This window comes from Oncorhynchus keta, unplaced genomic scaffold (assembly GCF_023373465.1).
Source record: "Oncorhynchus keta strain PuntledgeMale-10-30-2019 unplaced genomic scaffold, Oket_V2 Un_contig_23134_pilon_pilon, whole genome shotgun sequence".
NCBI classification, from domain to species: Eukaryota; Metazoa; Chordata; class Actinopteri; order Salmoniformes; family Salmonidae; genus Oncorhynchus; species Oncorhynchus keta.
The window spans coordinates 5,416-15,000 of record NW_026283221.1 but is presented as its reverse complement, the minus strand read 5'-3'; the positions used below and the strand labels follow the sequence as shown (position 1 = coordinate 15,000).

The window sequence follows — 9,585 nt, the reverse complement described above, 5'->3', positions numbered from 1 at the left end:
AGAGAGCATGCTAACTGTAACTGTGTGTGAGAGAGAGAGAGCATGCTAACTGTAACTGTGTGAGAGAGAGAGAGCATGCTAACTGTAACTGTGTGTGAGAGAGAGAGAGATGCTAACTGTAACTGTGTGTGTGAGAGAGAGAGCATGCTAACTGTAACTGTGTGTGAGAGAGAGAGAGCATGCAACTGTAACTGTGTGTGAGAGAGAGAGCATGCTAACTGTAACTGTGTGAGAGAGAGAGAGAGCATGCTAACTGTAACTGTGTGTGAGAGAGAGAGCATGCTAACTGTAACTGTGTGAGAGAGAGAGAGCATGCTAACTGTAACTGTGTGTGAGAGAGAGAGAGCATGCTAACTGTAACTGTGTGAGAGAGAGAGCATGCTAACTGTAACTGTGTGAGAGAGAGAGAGCATGCTAACTGTAGCTGTGTGTGAGAGAGAGCATGCTAACTGTAACTGTGTGAGAGAGAGAGAGCATGCTAACTGTAACTGTGTGAGAGAGAGAGCATGCTAACTGTAACTGTAACTGTGTGAGAGAGAGAGAGCATGCTAACTGTAACTGTGTGTGAGAGAGAGAGCATGCTAACTGTAACTGTGTGAGAGAGAGAGCATGCTAACTGTAACTGTGTGTGAGAGAGAGAGAGAGAGCATGCTAACTGTAACTGTGTGTGAGAGAGAGAGCATGCTAACTGTAGAGAGAGCATGCTAACTGTAACTGTGTGTGAGAGAGAGAGCATGCTAACTGTAACTGTGTGTGAGAGAGAGAGCATGCTAACTGTAACTGTGTGTGAGAGAGAGAGAGCATGCTAACTGTAACTGTGTGTGAGAGAGAGAGCATGCTAACTGTAACTGTGTGTGAGAGAGAGCATGCTAACTGTAACTGTGTGTGAGAGAGAGAGAGCATGCTAACTGTAACTGTGTGTGAGAGAGAGAGCATGCTAACTGTAACTGTGTGTGAGAGAGAGAGCATGCTAACTGTAACTGTGTGAGAGAGAGAGAGCATGCTAACTGTAGCTGTGTGTGAGAGAGAGAGCATGCTAACTGTAACTGTGTGAGAGAGAGAGAGCATGCTAACTGTAACTGTGTGTGAGAGAGAGCATGCTAACTGTAACTGTGTGAGAGAGAGCATGCTAACTGTAGCTATGTGAGAGAGAGAGAGCATGCTAACTGTAACTGTGTGAGAGAGAGCATGCTAACTGTAGCTGTGTGAGAGAGAGAGAGTATGCTAACTGTAGTGTGTGTGAGAGAGAGCATGCTAACTGTAACTGTGTGTGAGAGAGAGGGATGCTAACTGTAGCTGTGTGAGAGAGAGCATGCTAACTGTAACTGTGTGTGAGAGAGAGCATGCTAACTGTAGCTGTGTGTGAGAGAGAGCATGCTAACTGTAACTGTGTGTGTCTAGAGAGAGAGCAGCTGCTAACTGTAACTGTGTGTGAGAGAGAGTATGCTAACTGTAACTGTGTGTGTGTGTACAGAGAGAGAGAGAGAGAGAGAGAGAGAGTATGCTAGAGAGATGAGTTGCCCCCCTGAGAGAGAGAGAGAGAGAGAGAGAGTCTGTCTAGAGAGAGAGAGAGAGAGCATGCTAACTGTAACTGTGTGAGAGAGAGCATGCTAACTGTAACTGTGAGAGAGAGAGAGAGATGCTAACTGTAACTGTGTGTGAGAGAGAGAGCATGCTAACTGTAACTGTGTGTGAGAGAGAGAGAGTATGCTAACTGTAACTGTGTGAGAGAGAGAGCATGCTAACTGTAACTGTAGAGAGAGAGTATGCTAACTGTAACTGTGTGTGAGAGAGAGAGAGCATGCTAACTGTAACTGTGTGTGAGAGAGAGAGCATGCTAACTGTAACTGTGTGAGAGAGAGAGAGCATGCTAACTGTAACTGTGTGTGAGAGAGAGAGAGCATGCTAACTGTAACTGTGTGTGAGAGAGAGAGAGAGCATGCTAACTGTAACTGTGTGTGAGAGAGAGAGAGCATGCTAACTGTAACTGTGTGTGAGAGAGAGAGAGTATGCTAACTGTAGCTGTGTGTGAGAGAGAGCATGCTAACTGTAACTGTGTGTGAGAGAGAGAGTATGCTAACTGTAACTGTGTGTGAGAGAGAGAGCATAACTGTAACTGTGTGTGAGAGAGAGAGAGCATGCTAACTGTAACTGTGTGTCTAGAGAGAGAGAGTATGCTAACTGTAACTGTGTGTGAGAGAGAGAGAGCATGCTAACTGTAACTGTGTGTGAGAGAGAGGGATGCTAACTGTAGCTGTGTGTGAGAGAGAGCATGCTAACTGTAACTGTGTGTGAGAGAGAGCATGCTAACTGTAGCTGTGTGAGAGAGAGAGAGCATGCTAACTGTAGCTGTGTGTGAGAGAGCATGCTAACTGTAACTGTGTGTGAGAGAGAGCATGCTAACTGTAGCTGTGTGTGAGAGAGAGCATGCTAACTGTAACTGTGTGTGAGAGAGAGAGAGCATGCTAACTGTAGCTGTGTGAGAGAGAGAGCATGCTAACTGTAACTGTGTGTGAGAGAGAGCATGCTAACTGTAGCTGATGAGAGAGCGAGAGTAGCTGTGTGTGAGAGAGAGCATGCTAACTGTAACTGTGTGTGAGAGAGAGCATGCTAACTGTAACTGTGTGTGAGAGAGAGCATACTAACTGTAACTGTGTGTGAGAGAGAGCATGCTAACTGTAACTGTGTGTGAGAGAGAGAGCATGCTAACTGTAACTGTGTGAGAGAGAGAGAGCATGCTAACTGTAACTGTGTGTGAGAGAGAGAGAGAGAGTATGCTAACTGTAACTGTGTGTGTGAGAGAGAGAGCATGCTAACTGTAACTGTGTGTGAGAGAGAGAGAGTATGCTAACTGTAACTGTGTGTGAGAGAGAGAGCATGCTAACTGTAACTGTGTGTGAGAGAGAGAGAGTATGCTAACTGTAACTGTGTGTGAGAGAGAGAGCATGCTAACTGTAACTGTGTGAGAGAGAGAGAGCATGCTAACTGTAACTGTGTGTGAGAGAGAGAGAGCATGCTAACTGTAACTGTAGAGAGAGAGCATGCTAACTGTAACTGTGTGAGAGAGAGAGCATGCTAACTGTAACTGTGTGTGAGAGAGAGCATGCTAACTGTACCTGTGTGAGAGAGCGAGAGCATGCTAACTGTAGCTGTGTGTGAGAGAGAGCATGCTAACTGTAACTGTGTGAGAGAGAGAGCATGCTAACTGTAACTGTGTGAGAGAGAGAGAGCATGCTAACTGTAACTGTGTGTGAGAGAGAGAGCATGCTAACTGTAACTGTGTGTGAGAGAGAGAGCATGCTAACTGTAACTGTGTGAGAGAGAGAGCATGCTAACTGTAACTGTGTGTGAGAGAGAGAGCATGCTAACTGTAACTGTGTGAGAGAGAGAGCATGCTAACTGTAACTGTGTGAGAGAGAGAGAGCATGCTAACTGTAGCTGTGTGTGAGAGAGAGAGCATGCTAACTGTAACTGTGTGAGAGAGAGAGAGCATGCTAACTGTAACTGTGTGTGAGAGAGAGAGCATGCTAACTGTAACTGTGTGAGAGAGAGAGAGCATGCTAACTGTAACTGTGTGTGAGAGAGAGAGAGCATGCTAACTGTAACTGTGTGTGAGAGAGAGAGCATGCTAACTGTAACTGTGTGTGAGAGAGAGAGCATGCTAACTGTAACTGTGTGAGAGAGAGAGAGCATGCTAACTGTAACTGTGTGTGAGAGAGAGCATGCTAACTGTAACTGTGTGAGAGAGAGAGAGCATGCTAACTGTAACTGTGTGAGAGAGAGAGCATGCTAACTGTAGAGAGAGGAGCATGTGTGTGAGAGAGAGAGAGCATGCTAACTGTAACTGTGTGTGAGAGAGAGCATGCTAACTGTAGCTGTGTGAGAGAGAGAGAGTATGCTAACTGTAGCTGTGTGTGAGAGAGAGCATGCTAACTGTAACTGTGTGTGAGAGAGAGCATGCTAACTGTAGCTGTGTGTGAGAGAGAGCATGCTAACTGTAACTGTGTGTGAGAGAGAGCATGCTAACTGTAGCTGTGTGAGAGAGAGAGAGCATGCTAACTGTAGCTGTGTGAGAGAGAGAGAGCATGCTAACTGTAACTGTGTGTGAGAGAGAGCATGCTAACTGTAGCTGTGTGAGAGAGAGAGAGTATGCTAACTGTAGCTGTGTGTGAGAGAGAGCATGCTAACTGTAACTGTGTGAGAGAGAGAGAGCATGCTAACTGTAACTGTGTGAGAGAGAGAGAGCATGCTAACTGTAACTGTGTGTGAGAGAGAGAGCATGCTAACTGTAACTGTGTGTGAGAGAGAGAGCATGCTAACTGTAACTGTGTGAGAGAGAGAGCATGCTAACTGTAACTGTGTGTGAGAGAGAGAGAGTATGCTAACTGTAACTGTGTGAGAGAGAGAGCATGCTAACTGTAACTGTGTGAGAGAGAGAGAGCATGCTAACTGTAACTGTGTGTGAGAGAGAGAGAGCATGCTAACTGTAACTGTGTGAGAGAGAGAGAGCATGCTAACTGTAACTGTGTGTGAGAGAGAGCATGCTAACTGTAACTGTGTGTGAGAGAGAGAGCATGCTAACTGTAACTGTGTGTGAGAGAGAGAGCATGCTAACTGTAACTGTGTGTGAGAGAGAGAGAGCATGCTAACTGTAACTGTGTGTGAGAGAGAGCATGCTAACTGTAGCTGTGTGAGAGAGAGAGAGCATGCTAACTGTAACTGTGTGTGAGAGAGAGCATGCTAACTGTAGCTGTGTGTGTGAGAGAGAGCATGCTAACTGTAACTGTGTGTGAGAGAGAGAGCATGCTAACTGTAACTGTGTGTGAGAGAGAGCATGCTAACTGTAACTGTGTGTGAGAGAGAGAGCATGCTAACTGTAACTGTGTGTGAGAGAGAGCATGCTAACTGTAGCTGTGTGTGTGAGAGAGAGGCATGCTAACTGTAACTGTGTGTGAGAGAGAGAGCATGCTAACTGTAACTGTGTGTGAGAGAGACCATGCTAACTGTAACTGTGTGTGAGAGAGAGAGCATGCTAACTGTAACTGTGTGTGAGAGAGAGAGAGCATGCTAACTGTAGCTGTGTGTGAGAGAGAGAGCATGCTAACTGTAACTGTGTGTGAGAGAGAGAGCATGCTAACTGTAACTGTGTGTGAGAGAGAGCATGCTAACTGTAACTGTGTGTGAGAGAGAGAGCATGCTAACTGTAACTGTGTGTGAGAGAGAGAGCATGCTAACTGTAGCTGTGTGTGAGAGAGAGAGCATGCTAACTGTAGCTGTGTGTGAGAGAGAGAGCATGCTAACTGTAACTGTGTGTGAGAGAGAGAGCATGCTAACTGTAACTGTGTGTGAGAGAGAGAGCATGCTAACTGTAACTGTGTGTGAGAGAGAGCATGCTAACTGTAGCTGTGTGTGTGAGAGAGAGAGCATGCTAACTGTAACTGTGTGTGAGAGAGAGCATGCTAACTGTAACTGTGTGTGAGAGAGAGAGAGCATGCTAACTGTAGCTGTGTGTACATGCTAACTGTAGCTGTGTGTGAGAGAGAGCATGCTAACTGTAACTGTGTGTGACATGCTAACTGTAACTGTGTGAGAGAGAGAGCATGCTAACTGTAACTGTTGTGAGAGAGAGAGCATGCTAACTGTAACTGTGTGAGAGAGAGAGCATGCTAACTGTAACTGTGTGTGAGAGAGAGAGAGCATGCTAACTGTAACTGTGTGAGAGAGAGAGATGTAACTGTAACTGTGTGTGAGAGACCAGAGCATGCTAACTGTAGTGTGAGAGACAGCATGCTAACTGTAACTGTGTGAGAGAGAGAGAGCATGCTAACTGTAACTGTGTGTGAGAGAGAGCATGCTAACTGTAACTGTGTGTGAGAGAGAGAGCATGCTAACTGTAACTGTAGAGAGAGAGCATACTGTAACTGTGTGAGAGACCATGGAACTGTAACTGTGTGTGAGAGAGAGAGCATGCTAACTGTAGCTGTGTGTGAGAGAGAGGAGCATGCTAACTGATGAGTGCTAACTGTAACTGTGTGTGAGAGAGAGAGCATGCCTGTAACTGTGTGTGAGAGAGAGAGCTCTACTGTAGCTCTGTAAGTACTACTGTCTGTCTAGAGACCAGGGAGTACATGCTCTGTCTGTGTGAGAGAGAGAGAGCCTAACTGTAACTGTGTGAGAGCATGCTAACTGTAACTGTGTGTGTTCCAGGATGATGTGATGATGCCCAGCGAATACATCCCAATACGAGGCCTGCCTCTTCAACTCTACCTCTGTAAGTACTACTGTCTGTCTAGAGACCAGGGAGTACAGCTCTAGTCTGATGAGTTACCCCTCCCTCTCTACCTCTGTAAGTACTACTGTCTGTCTAGAGACCAGGGAGTACAGCTCTAGTCTGATGAGTTATCCCTCCCTCTCTACCTCTGTAAGTACTACTGTCTGTCTAGAGACCAGGGAGTACAGCTCTAGTCTGATGAGTTACCCCCCTCTCTACCTCTGTAAGTACTACTGTCTGTCTAGAGACCAGGGAGTACAGCTCTAGTCTGATGAGTTACCCCCCTCTCTACCTCTGTCAGTACTACTGTCTGTCTAGAGACCAGGGAGTACAGCTCTAGTCTGATGAGTTACCCCCCCCTCTCTACCTCTGTCAGTACTACTGTCTGTCTAGAGCCCAGGGAGAACAGCTCTAGTCTGATGAGTTATCGCTCCCTCTAGAGCCCAGGAGAACAGCTCTGTCTGATGAGTTATCCCTCCCTCTAGAGACCAGGAGTACAGCTCTAGTCTGATGAGTTATCCCTCCCCTAGAGCCCAGGAGTACAGCTCTAGTCTGATGAGTTATCCCTCCCTCTAGAGCCCAGGGAGAACAGCTCTAGTCTGATGAGTTATCCCTCCCCTAGAGCCCAGGGAGTACAGCTCTAGTCTGATGAGTTATCCCTCCCCTCTGTCAGAGCCTAGAGCCAGGGAGAACAGCTCTAGTCTGATGAGTTATCCCTCCCTCTAGAGCCCAGGGAGTACAGCTCTAGTCTGATGAGTTATCCCTCCCTCTAGAGCCCAGGGAGAACAGCTCTAGTCTGATGAGTTATCCCTCCCTCTAGAGCCCAGGGAGTACAGCTCTAGTCTGATGAGTTATCCCTCCCTCTAGAGCCCAGGGAGAACAGCTCTAGTCTGATGAGTTATCCCTCCCTCTAGAGCCCAGGGAGTACAGCTCTAGTCTGATGAGTTATCCCTCCCTCTAGAGCCCAGGGAGTACAGCTCTAGTCTGATGAGTTATCCCTCCCTCTAGAGCCCAGGGAGAACAGCTCTAGTCTGATGAGTTATCCCTCCCTCTAGAGCCCAGGGAGTACAGCTCTAGTCTGATGAGTTATCCCTCCCTCTCTACCTCTGTCAGTACTACTGTCTGTCTAGAGCCCAGGGAGAACAGCTCTAGTCTGATGAGTTATCCCTCCCTCTAGAGCCCAGGGAGTACAGCTCTAGTCTTATGAGTTATCCCTCCCTCTAGAGCCCAGGGAGAACAGCTCTAGTCTGATGAGTTATCCCTCCCTCTAGAGACCAGGGAGTACAGCTCTAGTCTGATGAGTTATCCCTCCCTCTAGAGACCAGGGAGTACAGCTCTAGTCTGATGAGTTATCCCTCCCTCTAGAGACCAGGGAGTACAGCTCTAGTCTGTTGAGTTATCCCTCCCTCTGTCCATCTCCTCCCTCCATATCTCCATCCATCTCCTCCCTCCTCTCCATTTCCTCCCTCCATATCTCCATCCATCTCCTCCTGCTCTTTCTCCTTATCCTCCCTGCCTCTCTCCATCTCCTCCCATCCTCTCTCCATCTCCTCCTTCCCTCTCTCCCTCCCTCTCTCCATCTCTTCCCTCCCTCTCCATCTCTTCCCTCCCTCCCTCTCTCCATCTCCCTCCCTCACCCCCCCCTTCGTCCCTCTCTCTCTCCCTCCCTCTATCTCCATCTACCCCTCTCTCCCTCCTGCTCTCCCTGTCTCCTCTAAATGATCATAACAGACAGGAAAACTTTAACATTCTGTATGTCCGGAGTTCCCCACATTCCTTCTGTCCTGTGAACTTGGGTTGTGTTTCTGGTAGAGTGGTGTGGGTGGGTGTATATTAAGGTGTGTCTCAGTGTGAGCTGTGGGATTACAGGTTAAAGGTTAGGGGTCATGTGTAGTAGGTGAGGGAGAGTTGCAGGAGATACGGGGGGCTGGAGAGAGAGGGACAGAGATATTAGAGATATTAGAGAGATATTAGAGAGATAATAGAGAGACAGAGAGATAATAGAGAGAGAGAGAGAGATAGAGAGATAATAGAGAGAGAGAGACAGAGAGATAATAGAGAGAGAGAGAGACAGAGATATATTAGAGAGATACTAGAGAGACAGAGAGAGAGACAGAGAGATAATAGAGAGAGGGACAGAGAGATATTAGAGAGAGAGGGACAGAGATATATATTAGAAAGATAATAGAGAGAGAGAGAGAGATAATAGAGATACGGAGAGATAATAATAATACAGAGACAGAGAGACAGAGAGAGTGAATGGGGAAAAAGGGAAGTAAGGCCATGTGGTTTTCTCTGCTTATTTGCCCTTTGAACTGTGTGGGTGTGCAGCAGACAGGGTGTAGAGAGGAAATGAGAGGGATTGGTTCAGCTATGTGGAATAATAATATGGGTTCACTTTAGGGTTGTTTTACATCTCCACTGGTAGATCATTCCTCTCTGTCTGTCTGGTAGATCATCTGTCTGGTAGATCATTCCTCTGTCTGGTAGATCATCTGTCAGGTAGATCATTCCTCTCCATCTGTCTGGTAGATCATTCCTCTCTGTCTGTCTGGTAGATCATTCCTCTCCATCTGTCTGGCAGATCATTCCTCTCTGTCTGTCTGGTAGATCATTCCTCTCCATCTGTCTGGCAGATCATCTGTCTGGTAGATCATTCCTCTCCATCTGTCTGGTAGATCATTCCTCTCTGTCTGTCTGGTAGATCATCTGTCTGGTAGATCATTCCTCTCCATCTGTCTGGTAGATCATTCCTCTGTCTGGTAGATCATTCCTCTGTCTGGTAGATCATTCCTCTGTCTGGTAGATCATTCCTCTCCATCTGTCTGGTAGATCATTCCTCTCCATCTGTCTGGTAGATCATTCCTCTCCATCTGTCTGGTAGATCATTCCTCTCCATCTGTCAGGTAGATCATTCCTCTCCATCTGTCTGGTAGATCATTCCTCTCCATCTGTCAGGTAGATCATTCCTCTCCATCTGTCTGGTAGATCATTCCTCTCCATCTGTCTGGTAGATCATTCCTCTCTATCTGTCTGGTAGATCATTCCTCTCTATCTGTCTGGTAGATCATTCCTCTCTATCTGTCTGGTAGATCATTCCTCTCCATCTGTCTGGCAGATCATCTGTCTGGTAGATCATTCCTCTCCATCTGTCTGGTAGATCATTCCTCTGTCTGTCTGGTAGATCATCTGTCTGGTAGATCATTCCTCTCTGTCTGTCAGGTAGATCATTCATCTCTGTCTGTCTGGTAGATCATTCCTCTCCATCTGTCTGGTAGATCATTCCTCTCTGTCTGTCTGGTAGATCATTCCTC

The 9,585-nt window shown here is 46.8% G+C and overlaps 1 long non-coding RNA gene across 1 annotated transcript in view; it reads left to right on the top strand.

The window, feature by feature from the left end:
• The window catches only part of LOC127921692 (uncharacterized), a 2,030-nt gene extending 659 nt beyond the window's left edge, over positions 1 to 1,371 (top strand). Inside the window, exon 3 of the long non-coding RNA XR_008109329.1 lies at positions 1,297 to 1,371. This is a non-coding gene — a long non-coding RNA (uncharacterized LOC127921692). The remainder of the gene's footprint in view (positions 1 to 1,296) is intronic.
• Positions 1,372 to 9,585: the final 8,214 nt, after the last annotated feature.